The following is a 16,410-nucleotide window of genomic DNA, read 5'->3' as shown; positions in this document are numbered from 1 at the left end:
CAGAAGAGCTGGGAGCAGCTGCCCTAGCACCCAAAGCCCTGCCAAGCCCAAGTGACTGCATTCCCCAGCTCAGCCTCAGCCACTGCCCCCTTCTCACCATGGAGGGCTCCTCAATGAGCTCAAGAAGGGCCCTGAGTGCCAGGCGACGCCTCTCCCTGCACTCGCTCTGCAGCTGCCTTGACAAGATTTTCAGGACTCTTTTAGCACCGCGTTCACTCAAGTCCAGGCACTGGAGGACCTGAAAGGCACAGGGCAGTGACAGGGAGCCGGCTGGCAGGAGCCCGGGGCCGCACGGGGCTGGGCCCAGGCAGCAGCACAGGGCGCGGGCACCGTGCCAGGCAGCTGCGGCTCCGAGAGGGCAGAGAGCTGGGAGGCAGCTCAGCCAGGCAGCGCTGGCCATCAGGCTCACCTCCACAAGGAACGCCAGGGCGGGCAGCTCCCAGCGTGGCTCCTGTGTGCTGAGCAGCCGCAGCAGGTAGCGAGCGATCCGGGAACACAAGGGGATGGAGACACAGCACATCTCTCTGGCAGGAGAAAAAGGAGCCAAGACTGTGGGCAAGGGGGACAAACCTCTGCCAGGAGTGACTCATAGAGGTCTGGTCTTTCCCCAGCACCCTGCAAGGGGCCCTGGGCTATTTGGGAGGCAGCTCCTGGTGGGCACCCTCCTCTCCCAGCCTTTTCCAATCTGCTTGGCCATCCCTCGGTGACAAGGCCCTATGGCCCACGACCTCGGGGACTGTGTGGGGCACCTGAGCACGGAGCACACATGTCAAAAGGCAGTGGGGAGAAGGGGGTCTCACCTGGCCAGCAGACCCACGCCATAGTGGTGGGTGTCAGCACGCAGCAGCGTGTCCCAGCCACAATTGCGTTCCATTGCCACCACCACATCCTCGTGCTGCATTCGGCAGAGCAGGGACTTCAGGGTCCTCACTGCAAACCTGCGTGCACAGCAAAGCCCAGGTGACGCTGGGAGCACTGGCTCCTGCCCAGGGACATGGTAGGGACAGGAGGAGTGGCGTGGAGCACCTGGTGGGGCTGGTGGCAAGGCCGTATTCCTCCTGGCATCCCTTCCAGAAGGTATTGACTTCCTCTGGCATATCCAGAGTGCCCAAGAACACTTGGGAGAGAAGATGCACAAAGAGGTGGGGGAAATACACCATCACCTTATGTGGGACACAGGGCAGGACGATCTTCCACATCACCACAGTTGCCTGCAAAGGACAAAGCCCCCCGAGACAGCGCTCAGTGCCCAGGTGTCCGTGTGGCAGGGCCCGAGCAGGGCAGGGAGAGGCTCAGAGAGATGCAGGGGGAGCACGGGGCCTGGTGGGCCTGAAGCTGCCCCTGGGCTAGGTTTCAACCCAGCGCCTGAGGCAGGGAGATGCAGTGGGGGAAGGAGGATGGAGAGCTGCTGGAGAGGCAGCCTTGGGGCCAGCAAAGGCCAGTTACAGAAACTCACAGCCAGGACAAAGACACCCGTTTTGTCCCCATCGGAGGTGCACGTGGTGTGCTTGGGCCAGCTCGCCAGCACATCCCGGAGTATCAGCAGCGCCGGCTCCACAGTCCTGGGCGAGCACATGATGCTCATCCACATGGTCAAAGCAGCTCTGTGGGGTTAGAGCTCTGTCTCAGGGGGGTCTCAGATACAGCACTGTGGCCTGGGCAGCAGTGGGGACCTGAGCTGGCTGCCAGCTCTGCCTCTGCACATTGCCACTCACCAGCAGCACACAGGCAGCCCAGCCGTGTGGGGACAGGCCCCTGAGGGGCAGGGAGGGAGCATGGCAGCAGGCTCAGGGGCTGACTTGCCAGGGCTGGGAAAGGCAGCAGCCAGAGAGCCCTGGAACTCTCTGTTGGTCACACACCTGGGCCAGGCTGTACAGGCTGATGGGCTGGGGAGGCCTGAGCCCTCTGGGCAGGTGGGCCCCATACCTGTCACAGGACGGGGCCACACGCAGGAGCGTCATGACCACGTCAGCGGGCTGTGCTTCGGTGAGATCCAGCAGGGTCCTGTCCAGCCTGTGCTCGGCAAACTGATTGGCCAGGAGCCACTGGTGGATGTACCTGACCAGGGCGGGCACCTGGAGAAGGCAGGGGAGACTTGGAAAGCTGCCAGAGGGAGGAATGTCCCCAGCTTCCCCAGAGAAGTGCTTCCCTTCCCAGCACACTGCCATGGCCTCAAAGAGTAACAGTGACCAGCGGGAATGGCTTGGTAGACCAAGCAATTGCTGGGAGGATCCAACCCTGGCCACTGGCTGCTTACTTGCTTTGAATTGGAAAAGCCTTCCTCTACGAGCATATCCAGCAGGGCAGCACTGGTCTTGGTTTGGAAGATGTGCGAATATGCTCTGAGCCCAGTGCCCATGGTGCTGGTCTCTTCCTGCCGAATTTTCTTGATGAATTTGCAAACCAGCTATAGGAGAAGGGCAAGAAGCCAGGGATGTTGCAGGGAATGCACAAAGCACGGTGCCAGCAGACCCAGCCCAGGTGGGGACGGCTGCAGGTACCTGCGCTGTTCTGCGGAATAGGCCACAGGTGCGTTCCTGCTCTTGTGTGCGCTGCAGGGCTGCACCTGGCAAAGAGCGAGCGCAGCCAGAGGTGAGGGGCTGCGGGAGAGGCCGGAGAACACAGCCCAGCCCTGCGCTCCCCAGGCAGGGACAGCCCCAGGATGGCCCAGGGGATGGAGCACGGCCCCTGCGGGGTGTCTGCCCGGCCCCTCTTCTGTCCTGTCCATGGGAATGGGATGGGATTGGGTGGGGTGGGATAAAGTGGGAAGGGATGGGATGGAATGGCGCCAAGCTGGCTGCAGGCACCGACCCTGTGGCTCAGCTCTGCCACTTACCCTCCTGCGGCAGCTCAAACCGCACCACCTCTTTGGTTTGATGTGCTGGGACAGCTCCAAGGCCTTCTTCCTCCTCTTCCCCCCAGGCCACCTTGGGCACTTTCAGGGGTCTCTGCTCCATGTTAATGACGGGATTTGTGAGGGCACCTGCAGAAGAGAAGCCTCGGGAAGGCCACGGGTCAACAAGTCCTGTGGTCTGGCCTCGAGGTCAGCTGCAGGAAAAACGCCTCCAAAAGGCTCCGGGTCAGACGGGAACGAGTGCGCTGTGCGGGGGCTCCTCACGGCACGGCTCTGTCCCGTTCTGCCCCGTTGTGCGTTCCCAGCACCCGGCAAGCTTCTATTTCCCACGTGTCACAAAGGGCCCTTGGTCACTGGGTTCCGTTCCATGGCACAGAGACCGTGCTGCAGCGTGCCACCCAGGGCCCTGGCACACACTGCCTTCTGCCCTGGGGCCGCCCCCAGCGCAGCCAAAGTGGCCCAGGCTGGAAGGAATGCCTGGCCCCAGGTGTCTAAGACAGCCCGACAGGATCTTTAGGAAGGGCTCAGACCATCAGCAAACGCTGCCCGCCTCTGCGGGCTCAGTCCTATCCCCATATCTTTCCCTGAGAGCATTTGAATTTCTAAATGAGAATCATTTGAAGGGAGGGGATTTACATTTTCCATTTCAGAGAAGCCTTCTGCCTTCATTAGCCAACACCTCTGTCTTCAAACCAAGACAATTGTTTACCATCTTGCAGATGCGCAGTTCCTGGGGAGCCCTGTTTTACACTAGGGACCTGGAGAACCATTCCCAGCAATTGGGAAAATCCTAGGTGGAACATCCACCCATAGACGAGGTCTCCAAATGTGCCCCGAAATTTGGTCCAGCTCTTCGAGGCCTAAAAGAGCAAGTCCAAGTGACTTGATGATATTTTTAGCCCAGAAAGCCTGATGGCAGCTGATGGCACACTTCACAGTCAGCAGGGGACACAGCTAGGCCAAAGCCCAGACCTCTGCTGGGAGCCTTTCTCCTCAAATACCCTTCAGACAAACCTCCATGCAAGTCAGTCGGGAAAGTTTCTTCAAATGATCCATTTCTGGCACATGACTACACAGGCTTGTGGGAAAGATTCTAAAGCAGCTGCTCTGGAGTCAAAGAGCCAGCACTAAGAGTAGTCCTTGTCATCTCTTTGTAGCTAAATCCCACTTTGGGGGATTTGAGGGAGTTTGGAACAAGCTAGAGAGCACACCTCTGAGTTTTTTAGATGATGCCATTGCTTTTTCTTCTCTTCTACATAGACAGGAAGGGTGAGTTTGTCTCACATCTGCACTGCATGGCTCACAAGGCCGCAAGACTTGTAGTTACAAGAGCTTTGAAGGATTTCTTGGCCAAGAAGACACTGCCAACAAGGATATTTATGTTTTGCAGCCAGTCCTTCAATATTTCATCTTAGGGGCTCATGCTACAGTGTAAGCTTCCTTAGCCAATCATGTTATGACACACAAACCTACAGCACTGCATCCTAAGCTTCTCGTTTACCATTGTAACTACTTGTATTTTTTCTAGATCTTCAGCCCTAAAACTCTAAACTTGCCTCCACTTCAACCTTCCTCCCCGTGTCTCTGCTATAATAAACTAGAAATCTTCATTCTCGCTTCTAGCACCTAAGTTTGGAAGGCCTTTCCAAGGTCTCCGATCAAATCCTGTGTTTAATTCTAAGCTTTGCTGACAAGAGCAAAGGTCTGAGATTTCCCTGCATTTGGGTTTCCAGCAACACTGATGCTGTTAGTTCCAGAGTGCCCAGGATCCCTCTTGCAAGTCAGCTCTGGCAGGAACAAGGCGGCTGCCGGGGGGCTGCTTGTGGCCTCTGACAGCCCATTGCTCAGGGCTTGCCAGCGCCCCAGCCCCTCAGGGGCTGCCCCAGCCCGGCCAAGCTGCCCGGCAGCAGCTCCGCAGCCCCACAGCCGCTCCAGAGCAGCCCCATCCAGAGGCACCTGGGAGCCCTCAGCAAGGCAGCCAGCAGCACCCGGGCAGGAGGATACAGAGGGTGGTTCCTTCCTGGCACAGGGCTTGTGGCCATCTCCAGGCACCGCTCTGGCTGGGATGCCCGCAGCCCCGGGCCCTGCCCACGCGCTCTGTCAGCGGCACAAAGGCTTCAGCAGTACCACCACAGGACAAGGGGCTTCTGGCCATTTTCCCTTGACCAATGCACGCCTGGGCAGCTGGCTGAGCCAAGGTACCTTTCTCCCCCTCTTCCCCTATGCCCTGCAGACCCTGGGTAGCAAAAGAAAGCTCCTGGGAGTCTGTGTATTATAACACACTCTATATTCATATACTAAAGAAAACAAAAAAAAAAACAAAAAGAAGAAAAGAACAATCTTAAAGAAATGGAAAATTCCTGCTGGCTCAGGTGGCCCCAGCAGACAGAGCCTCTGGCATCAGCTCTCTGCAGAGCTGCAGCAGCGCAGCCAGCCGAGCCCCGACAGACGAGGCCGTGTCCTCCATGTCCTGCAGAGCTGATCTTGAAGCCTCTGGAAGAGGGAATATCGCTCCCTCTGCAGTGCCTGGAGGCCATACAGTGTTTCTAGCGCCACATCCGACACGGCACTGCTGATGTCCTCTGTCAGCGGTTCAAGAGCTGCAAGAGAGAGGGACAGAGCCACGGTCAGACACCGGATCAGCGGGGAGCCGTGGAGAGACCCCTGCCAGGGCCATCCCAGCCGGCTCTGGCCATGGCCAGGAGGGAGCAGGGACCAAGGGCACCGGCCCGAATCTGCCGGCCACGAATCCCCAAGGTGGCCCTGAAATCTCTGTGTGCTCTGCCCACGCCGCCCCATGTCCGCACAAGGAGCAGAGCCCTCTGCAGCCGGGGCAGGGCTTGCAGCTGCCCCGGCAGCCCCCGCTGTCAGCCCGCTGCCCTCACTCACCAGTGCAGATCAGCTGCAGCTCTTGCTGCTGCCCCCTCAGGCGCCGGCCGGCCATGCCTGTGAACACAGAGCCTGTCACGGCCCCAGCGGCACAGCTCCCTGCCAGCGGCGCTGCCGGCGCTGCGGCCACACGGGCTGCTGGCCCGGCAGGGCTCAGCCCGGCCCTTGCCGCACGCTGCCGGCCCAGGGCACGGCTGCCAGAGGGCGGCCGCAGCAATGCCCAGGCCAGGCGGGGCTCCACGGCGCCCCAGGGCAGGGCTGGCGTGGCCGGGGCAGCAGGCGGGGCTGGGGCCGAGCTGCGGCGGGCCGGGGAGGGGAGGGGAGGGGCAGCCCGGGCTCGGGACTCACCCATGAACCTGATGGCCGCCTCTCGCAGGGACTCCTGTGGGCTCTCCAGGTAGGGCATGGCCCGGCGCAGGTGCTCGGCCGCTCGGATCCTGTCCTCTGCCAGCTGCAGAGAGCGACAGGAGGGAAGGGTTGGCGCGGGCTCAGCCCCTGGGGGCCCGGCGCTGCCTGCGCCCAGCCCCGGCCTCCCCTGCCCGCACAGCCCTGAGGCGTGGCCAGCAGCCGCTGGCCAAGGGCTCCCGAGAGGAGGGGGCAGAGGGCCGGCTGCTGCCCGGGGAGCCGCGGTGCCGCCCCGCAGCTCCGCCGGGCCAGGGCTCCGTGGGCACCCGGCTCTGGCCCACGGGAGCCTGGAGAAGAGCCCGCGCGGCCTCTGCGTGCAGCACCGGGCCGGGGCACAGCTGCCAGCCCTGCACACTGAGCACCACGCTCGGGGGGCTTCTCCGGGCTGAGGCTGGGGCTCGCAGGCTGTCCTTACCAGACACTCGCTGAACTTCCACAGATTCTGTCTTTTCACCATTCTTTCAAGATCCCTTCTCTTCAGGAACTCGACCACACCAAGCAGCGTTTCCTGAGAAGCCTGGAGAGCAGCAGAGACGTGGGGATGGCCCCACAGCGCAGGGTGCAGGACCCGCGTCCCTGTGCCATGGCCTGGAGGAGGCTGCAGTCCAGCAGGCACAGGGCAGGAGACAGCCGAGCCCCCTGCCAGGGGGACAGCAGCAGCCCACGAGTCCTCACCTGTGCCACAAGCCGCTTCTCATCATGGCAGTGGAAGAAGAGGGGCAGCAGGCTCTGGCGCAGGGGTGTCTTCAGGGCCTTTTTTTCCTTTTCCTGTGGAAGAGTCAGCAATGTTCGGAAGAGCAGTATGGAGATCAGCTGAACCTGCCAATTGTTCTGTATGGAAGGAAGAACAAAAGACCTCAGCATTGGCTGCACAGGGCTCAGCTTGGCACAGGCCTGCAAATCCACAGGGCACAAAGTGTCCGGACAGCACCCAGTGGCCGTGGCTGGGAGCAGTGAGCCTTACGTGGTCAATGAGTGGCAGGAGCGCCTCAAGCAGCTGCATTGTGATGGGACCAGGCATCAGCATGTCATTGTCCAAAATGATAAAGCTGAGGAGCATGACTGTCATGAAAACTATCTCTCCATCTGCATCCCACAGGAATTCCACAAGGCTTTCAGTCAGGCTCCACATTTTTTTGGTCTGTGAGGAGCACAAGTTTGTGAAACGCCATCCTGCCGCCGCAAGGCCCAGAGGCCAAAGGCCTGTCCCGAAGCACTCGGGCAGCTGAACTGGGAGGCAGAAGAGCTGGGAGCAGCTGCCCTAGCACCCAAAGCCCTGCCAAGCCCAAGTGACTGCATTCCCCAGCTCAGCCTCAGCCACTGCCCCCTTCTCACCATGGAGGGCTCCTCAATGAGCTCAAGAAGGGCCCTGAGTGCCAGGCGACGCCTCTCCCTGCACTCGCTCTGCAGCTGCCTTGACAAGATTTTCAGGACTCTTTTAGCACCGCGTTCACTCAAGTCCAGGCACTGGAGGACCTGAAAGGCACAGGGCAGTGACAGGGAGCCGGCCGGCAGGAGCCCGGGGCCGCACGGGGCTGGGCCCAGGCAGCAGCACAGGGCGCGGGCACCGTGCCAGGCAGCTGCGGCTCCGAGAGGGCAGAGAGCTGGGAGGCAGCTCAGCCAGGCAGCGCTGGCCATCAGGCTCACCTCCACAAGGAACGCCAGGGCGGGCAGCTCCCAGCGTGGCTCCTGTGTGCTGAGCAGCCGCAGCAGGTAGCGAGCGATCCGGGAACACAAGGGGATGGAGACACAGCACATCTCTCTGGCAGGAGAAAAAGGAGCCAAGACTGTGGGCAAGGGGGACAAACCTCTGCCAGGAGTGACTCATAGAGGTCTGGTCTTTCCCCAGCACCCTGCAAGGGGCCCTGGGCTATTTGGGAGGCAGCTCCTGGTGGGCACCCTCCTCTCCCAGCCTTTTCCAATCTGCTTGGCCATCCCTCGGTGACAAGGCCCTATGGCCCACGACCTCGGGGACTGTGTGGGGCACCTGAGCACGGAGCACACATGTCAAAAGGCAGTGGGGAGAAGGGGGTCTCACCTGGCCAGCAGACCCACGCCATAGTGGTGGGTGTCAGCACGCAGCAGCGTGTCCCAGCCACAATTGCGTTCCATTGCCACCACCACATCCTCGTGCTGCATTCGGCAGAGCAGGGACTTCAGGGTCCTCACTGCAAACCTGCGTGCACAGCAAAGCCCAGGTGACGCTGGGAGCACTGGCTCCTGCCCAGGGACATGGTAGGGACAGGAGGAGTGGCGTGGAGCACCTGGTGGGGCTGGTGGCAAGGCCGTATTCCTCCTGGCATCCCTTCCAGAAGGTATTGACTTCCTCTGGCATATCCAGAGTGCCCAAGAACACTTGGGAGAGAAGATGCACAAAGAGGTGGGGGAAATACACCATCACCTTATGTGGGACACAGGGCAGGACGATCTTCCACATCACCACAGTTGCCTGCAAAGGACAAAGCCCCCCGAGACAGCGCTCAGTGCCCAGGTGTCCGTGTGGCAGGGCCCGAGCAGGGCAGGGAGAGGCTCAGAGAGATGCAGGGGGAGCACGGGGCCTGGTGGGCCTGAAGCTGCCCCTGGGCTAGGTTTCAACCCAGCGCCTGAGGCAGGGAGATGCAGTGGGGGAAGGAGGATGGAGAGCTGCTGGAGAGGCAGCCTTGGGGCCAGCAAAGGCCAGTTACAGAAACTCACAGCCAGGACAAAGACACCCGTTTTGTCCCCATCGGAGGTGCACGTGGTGTGCTTGGGCCAGCTCGCCAGCACATCCCGGAGTATCAGCAGCGCCGGCTCCACAGTCCTGGGCGAGCACATGATGCTCATCCACATGGTCAAAGCAGCTCTGTGGGGTTAGAGCTCTGTCTCAGGGGGGTCTCAGATACAGCACTGTGGCCTGGGCAGCAGTGGGGACCTGAGCTGGCTGCCAGCTCTGCCTCTGCACATTGCCACTCACCAGCAGCACACAGGCAGCCCAGCCCTGTGGGGACAGGCCCCTGAGGGGCAGGGAAGGAGCATGGCAGCAGGCTCAGGGGCTGACTTGCCAGGGCTGGGAAAGGCAGCAGCCAGAGAGCCCTGGAACTCTCTGTTGGTCACACACCTGGGCCAGGCTGTACAGGCTGATGGGCTGGGGAGGCCTGAGCCCTCTGGGCAGGTGGGCCCCATACCTGTCACAGGACGGGGCCACACGCAGGAGCGTCATGACCACGTCAGCGGGCTGTGCTTCGGTGAGATCCAGCAGGGTCCTGTCCAGCCTGTGCTCGGCAAACTGATTGGCCAGGAGCCACTGGTGGATGTACCTGACCAGGGCGGGCACCTGGAGAAGGCAGGGGAGACTTGGAAAGCTGCCAGAGGGAGGAATGTCCCCAGCTTCCCCAGAGAAGTGCTTCCCTTCCCAGCACACTGCCATGGCCTCAAAGAGTAACAGTGACCAGCGGGAATGGCTTGGTAGACCAAGCAATTGCTGGGAGGATCAAACCCTGGCCACTGGCTGCTTACTTGCTTTGAATTGGAAAAGCCTTCCTCTACGAGCATATCCAGCAGGGCAGCACTGGTCTTGGTTTGGAAGATGTGCGAATATGCTCTGAGCCCAGTGCCCATGGTGCTGGTCTCTTCCTGCCGAATTTTCTTGATGAATTTGCAAACCAGCTGTAGGAGAAGGGCAAGAAGCCAGGGATGTTGCAGGGAATGCACAAAGCACGGTGCCAGCAGACCCAGCCCAGGTGGGGACGGCTGCAGGTACCTGCGCTGTTCTGCGGAATAGGCCACGGGTGCGTTCCTGCTCTTGTGTGCGCTGCAGGGCTGCACCTGGCAAAGAGCGAGCGCAGCCAGAGGTGAGGGGCTGCGGGAGAGGCCAGAGAACACAGCCCAGCCCTGCGCTCCCCAGGCAGGGACAGCCCCAGGATGGCCCAGGGGATGGAGCACGGCCCCTGCGGGGTGTCTGCCCGGCCCCTCTTCTGTCCTGTCCATGGGAATGGGATGGGATTGGGTGGGGTGGGATAAAGTGGGAAGGGATGGGATGGAATGGCGCCAAGCTGGCTGCAGGCACTGACCCTGTGGCCCAGCTCTGCCACTCACCCTCCTGCGGCAGCTCAAACCGCACCACCTCTTTGGTTTGATGTGCTTGGACAGCTCCAAGGCCTTCTTCCTCCTCTTCCCCCCAGGCCACCTTGGGCACTTTCAGGGGTCTCTGCTCCATGTTAATGATGGGATTTGTGAGGGCACCTGCAGAAGAGAAGCCTCGGGAAGGCCACGGGTCAACAAGTCCTGTGGTCTGGCCTCGAGGTCAGCTGCAGGAAAAACGCCTCCAAAAGGCTCCGGGTCAGACGGGAACGAGTGCGCTGTGCGGGGGCTCCTCACGGCACGGCTCTGTCCCGTTCTGCCCCGTTGTGCGTTCCCAGCACCCGGCAAGCTTCTATTTCCCACGTGTCACAAAGGGCCCTTGGTCACCGGGTTCCGTTCCATGGCACAGAGACCGTGCTGCAGCGTGCCACCCAGGGCCCTGGCACACACTGCCTTCTGCCCTGGGGCCGCCCCCAGTGCAGCCAAAGTGGCCCAGGCTGGAAGGAATGCCTGGCCCCAGGTGTCTAAGACAGCCCGACAGGATCTTTAGGAAGGGCTCAGACCATCAGCAAACGCTGCCCGCCTCTGCGGGCTCAGTCCTATCCCCATATCTTTCCCTGAGAGCATTTGAATTTCTAAATGAGAATCATTTGAAGGGAGGGGATTTACATTTTCCATTTCAGAGAAGCCTTCTGCCTTCATTAGCCAACACCTCTCTCTTCAAACCAAGACAATTGTTTACCATCTTGCAGATGCGCAGTTCCTGGGGAGCCCTGTTTTACACTAGGGACCTGGAGAACCATTCCCAGCAATTGGGAAAATCCTAGGTGGAACATCCACCCATAGACGAGGTCTCCAAATGTGCCCCGAAATTTGGTCCAGCTCTTAGAGGCCTAAAAGAGCAAGTCCAAGTGACTTGATGATATTTTTAGCCCAGAAAGCCTGATGGCAGTTGATGGCACACTTCACAGTCAGCAGGGGACACAGCTAGGCCAAAGCCCAGACCTCTGCTGGGAGCCTTTCTCCTCAAATACCCTTCAGACAAACCTCCATGCAAGTCAGTTGGGAAAGTTTCTTCAAATGATCCATTTCTGGCACATGACTACACAGGCTTGTGGGAAAGATTCTAAAGCAGCTGCTCTGGAGTCAAAGAGCCAGCACTAAGAGTAGTCCTTGTCATCTCTTTGTAGCTAAATCCCACTTTGGGGGATTTGAGGGAATTTGGAACAAGCTAGAGAGCACACCTCTGAGTTTTTTTTGGAACAAGCTAGAGAGCACCTCCCGGCGCTGTGGAGCCCCGCCTGGCCTGGGCATTGCTGCTGCCGCCCTCTGGCAGCCGTGCCCTGGGGCGGCAGCGTGCGGCAAGGGCCCGGGCTGAGCCCTGCCGGGCCAGCAGCCCGTGTGGCCACAGCACCGGCAGCGCAGCCGGCAGGGAGCTGTGCTGCTGGGGCCGTGACAGGCTCTGTGTTCACAGGCATGGCCGGGCGGCACCTGAGGGGGCAGCAGCAAGAGCTGCAGCTGATCTGCACTGGTGAGTGTGTGAGGGCAGCCGGCTGACCGCGGGGGCTGGAGGGGGCAGCTGCAAGCCCTGCCCCGGCTGCGGAGGGCTCTGCTCCCGTGGACAGAGCACACAGAGATTTCAGGGCTACGTGTGGCATTCGTGGCCAGCACCTTCGGGCTGATCCCCTTGCTCCCTTCTCCCTGCGGGCCTTGGCAAGAGCCGGCCGGGATAGCGCCGGCAGGGGCTCTCCTCGGCTCCCTGCACATGCGGGATCCGACCTTGCCTCTTTTCCGCTCTCTTGCAGCCCTTGAAGAAATGGCATGTGACAGCAGTCCTGCAATCAGAGATGCTGCAGTTGAATTTTCTTTAGTTCTCCGGGCCCTACAGAGAGCTCCCTACTCCCCATGGCGTAAGCTGCGAGATCGATTCCGCAGTGCATGGAGGAAACGGCCTCGTCTGTGCAGCACTGCCGTGCTGTTCTGCTGGAGCTCCGCAGAGAGATGATCTGAAAGACTCTGTCTGCTGGGGCCATTTAAGCCAGCAGGGATTTGTGTTTTTTCTTCAAGATTTTTCTGTTTGTATTTTCGTTTTTTGTTGAGTATAGAATATCATAGAATAGAATAGAATAGAATATCTTCCAATACACAGAGTGCCAGGATCTTTCTTTTCCTGCACAGGGTCTGTAGGGCATATGGGGAGAGGGGGAAATAGGTGCTTGTGCTCAGCCAGCTGTCCGGGCGTGCAGTGTCGCAGGGAAAATGGCCAGAAGCCCCTTGGCCTTTGGTGGTTCTGCTGAAGCCTTTGTGCTGCCGACAGAGCGGCTGGGCAGGGGCCGGAGCTGCGGGGATCCCAGCCAGAGCGGTGCCTGGCAATGGCCACAAGCCCTGTGCCGGGGAGGAAGGGCCATCCGTGTCCTCCTGCCCATGCGCTGCTGGCTGCCTTGCTGAGGGCTCTCAGGTGCCTCTGGATGGGGCTCCTCTGGAGCTGCTGTGGGGCTGCGGCGCTGCTGCCGGCAAGCTTGGCCAGGTTGGGGGAGACCCTGAGGGGCTGAGGCGCTGCTAAGCCCTGAGCAATTGGCTGGCAGAGGCCATAGGCAGCCCCCTGGCAGCCGCCTCGATCCTGACAGCCGGCTGCTCTGGCGCTTCCAGGTTTGTGGCCGGTTGGAGGGACCCCCTGGGATCAGGCGTGGAACCCTGGTCCTGGCCTTTCAGGGCTGTGAGGCCAGCTGTTGTGGGGCTGGGCATGTGCCCTCCCTGGGCTCCAGACTGGAGGCCCCGTGCCCCTCAGCCTTAGGCATTGAGCTCCACTGTCTGATATCCAAGTCTTGTTCCTGTTGCTGTGGGGGAGGCCGAGCTCTGTGGCTTTAGGCCCCATTGAGCCAGAAGAGCAGCAGCTTTGAGCCCACAGGGGCCACAGAAAGGCCCTCTTGGACCACGGGCATTCCTGTCCTTCCCAAGGCAGGGACACATGAGAGTGCAGCGGGCACCTTCAGGGTGCCACGCTGGCTTTGCACTGGGCCACCTCCCTGTGCTGTGCACGGCTGGCTCTTTGCTTTGCTGCTCTCGGCCTTGTGTCGTCGTACTCCTCTGGCTGCCTGCAGCCAGGGGCAGCCCTATCAGGAGGGTGAAAGGCCCCGTCTCCAACATGTCAAGGGGGAAACGGAGCTCTCCCAGCTCTCAGCCCACGCTGTAAGCAGAGCAGAGCCTTTTCCAAGCCCTGGTGGCTTTCTGCCGGCTTCTGGCCCCTGGCCACCATGACCCACTGCACTCGCTCTGAGTCACCTACAGCATGCCTGGTGCCTCTTGATATGATGACCCTGGCATGTGAGGCTCACTGAGGGAAAGGTGGCTGTCCCAATGCTGAGGGCACACGTGGCTCACTGAGCAGACTTGAGGCTTCCCCAGCAGCTTGCAGGTGCCTTATGTGTCATGTTACAGTGCTTGTGCTCCTGCCTCTTCCTGTCCCTCTTCTCACCCTCACCCAACCTGCACCCTCTGACCTACCTTCAGTAAACCCTGTTGCATCAGACACGGTGTCAAGAGCCCTCCTTCGGCTGCCGGTCGAGCGCACATTACACCCTCCGGGCCTGGGAGCAAGGTGGGCTGGGAGAGCTGGTCTCTCAGACCAAGAGGGAGCGGCTCTCCACAGCACCTGCCCATGGACCTTCCCCGCACCAAATAAAATCATCTCCAAGCTTAGCCAGTAAGCTAGTAAGGTATAAACCATTAATTACCTGGAAATCTGGCACTAGTCTCTAAGTGCCATTAGGTTTCTTTATTGCTAATCTAGCAGTATTCAATTCTGACTTTTATTCTTTTAATAATCCTGATGTCAGGGATTTATTGATTGTTGGTTCTATTTCTTTCCTAGCTTCTAATCTTCAAGGGTATTGCTTTCTGACTACTGGCTCAACTCTTGTGTGTAGCTCAATTTTCACAGGGTCTGCTCGTTTTGATCTTCCTGGGCTATCAGTATCCCATACTCTGGGGTATACCTGATTCAATACTTGCTCTAAATAGTTCTTCTTGTTTGTTGGTCTTGGGTCAATTGTCAGTCCTACTGCTAAAACTTCTCATTTGTCTTCAGTTACCTTCCATGTTAGTTTTCTTTCTCTAAACGGAACTCTTGCTTCTAAATTTTCAAGCAAATCCATGCCTAGGACAGATTTGAGTGAGTTTGGTAAATAAAGAAACTGATGTATTCCCATTTTCTTCTTGATTTTACATTGAAGTGGTTGCAGGAAGAATGCCTTTTCTGGCTCCTATTGCTGGCGGATAGTTTTCACTTTTGGGTATCAGTGCTTGATTCACGCGTGAAAATGTGTCTCCACATTTAGTTAAAAATTCAACTTCTTTATTATTCTTTAGCTGCATTTTAACCGGTAACCTGCTAGGGCAAGAACTGCCAGTCTCGGTCATTCCTGGTATCTGGTGAACATTGCACAGCAGCCGGCATCGTTCGCGTCCCACAAAGGGCTTACGATAGGACACAGCTTGTCTACTGTGCCTTGTAAGGCTCCACTAGCAATTTGTCCCTGCACACGTGCTCTGGCTGCCTTGATCGCCAACTCTTTTGCTGCTTTGGTTAGCTCTGTCAACATGAAATCAGGATCACCTCAGCCTGGCTCTTGACTCGTGACTACGAACTCCAATCTTTTTGCTACTTTGCTAGGGTTTTCTCTTTCCATTTTAACTTTTTCCCACGAGCATCCCAGGCTCCGCTGGGCTGCGTCCATGGGGAACCCGTCCCAGTTGCTGACTCTGCTCTGGGTGAAAAGCGTTTTCCTAATACGGAAATGAAACCTGCCCCATCCCAGCTCCCTGCCCTTTCCTCGAGTCCTGTCACTGGTCCCAACAGCGAGCTCGGTCCTTGAGTGGCCATTAATTGTAAACATCAAACATGGGCCAATCACAGGTGCACCTGTTGCATTTCACAGCAGCAGATAACCATAGTTTACATTTTGTTACTGAGGCCACAGCTTCTCAGAAAGGGAAAAAATCCCAAAGAAAGGATTTTTCACAAAAGATGTCTGTGACACCAGGGATTTCTTAGTTCGTTGTCCAGAAATGGGTCAGGGAAAAAGTAAGTTCCTTGACCCAGGGGCTGCGGATTGTGTGAGTAATTCACAGCAGTTTGAGGTATCTAGGAACTGTGAGGTGGGTTCTCAGGGGGAGAGCATTCCTCAGGACAGCCCACTGGGGATGATAATACGGTTTGGGGATGAATGGGAATCCCAAAGGAGAAAAAGTAAACGGAAAATAATTAAGTATTACATGTTTAAATGGAAAAAGGAAATGATCCGGAAAGATAATTTTTATTGGTCTAAGTTCGGATCATTTGAGGATTATATTTGCCAGGCTCTAAATATATATGTGAATTCAAAAGACCCTGTTAATCAGGAGGAGAGTGAAAATGCTGCCTTTTGGAGTCCTGAGGGGAGAAGTAGGTCTGTTGTTCAGAGGCAGGACAGGGCACTTCAGGAGTTATTGAGAGGAGCACAAAGGGTGTATGTGAACAGAGATAAGAAAAAGCAGAAAGCAGATGCCAGAATTTTGGTAGCAGCAGTTAAAGAAATGCAGGCAGCTTTGAATACAGAAAAATCCACAGAGAAAAACAAAGAGCAGATGTCAAGATCTATCTTTAGGAACACAAGACCTGTGTGTTTTTCCGACCACAAGAAAGAGCACCTAAAAAAATTCTTGCCCTACCTTAAAGGGTGCAGGTCCTACCTGTTTTTACTATCATAAAAAGGGGCACAGACAAAAAAAGTTGCAGGAAGAAAGAGCAAGATGAGGAAACTTTTATGGAGGTCAGGGGCTCTGTTTAATGAAGGGGACTGAAAAACACCACCAGAAGTGTGTTGATAAGTTATATTCTTAGTCAATACAGGAGTTTCTCAGTCGACAATGACAAAATTACCCCAGGGATGTGAGATAAGTTGTGAGCAAGTTCCAGTAGTTAGAATTACAAGAGAGGCTTTTCCAGTTCCTGTAATTAAAGGGGTGCAAATTTAAACAGGCGACAAATTTGGAGTAAATGATTTATTGTTGATACCAGAAGTGGAGAATAATTTATTAAGCAGAGATCTAATATTAGCCTTAAATTTACAGATAAAACCCTGGGAAGGAAAACTAAAAAATTATTCTTTAACTGAAGAAGATAATCTGGAAATTAATGATATGGGTTGTCATTTGAGTGAAGT

This window comes from Ammospiza nelsoni, chromosome 33 (genome assembly GCF_027579445.1).
Source record: "Ammospiza nelsoni isolate bAmmNel1 chromosome 33, bAmmNel1.pri, whole genome shotgun sequence".
Taxonomy (NCBI): Eukaryota; Metazoa; Chordata; class Aves; order Passeriformes; family Passerellidae; genus Ammospiza; species Ammospiza nelsoni.
This window is presented reverse-complemented; position numbering follows the sequence as displayed.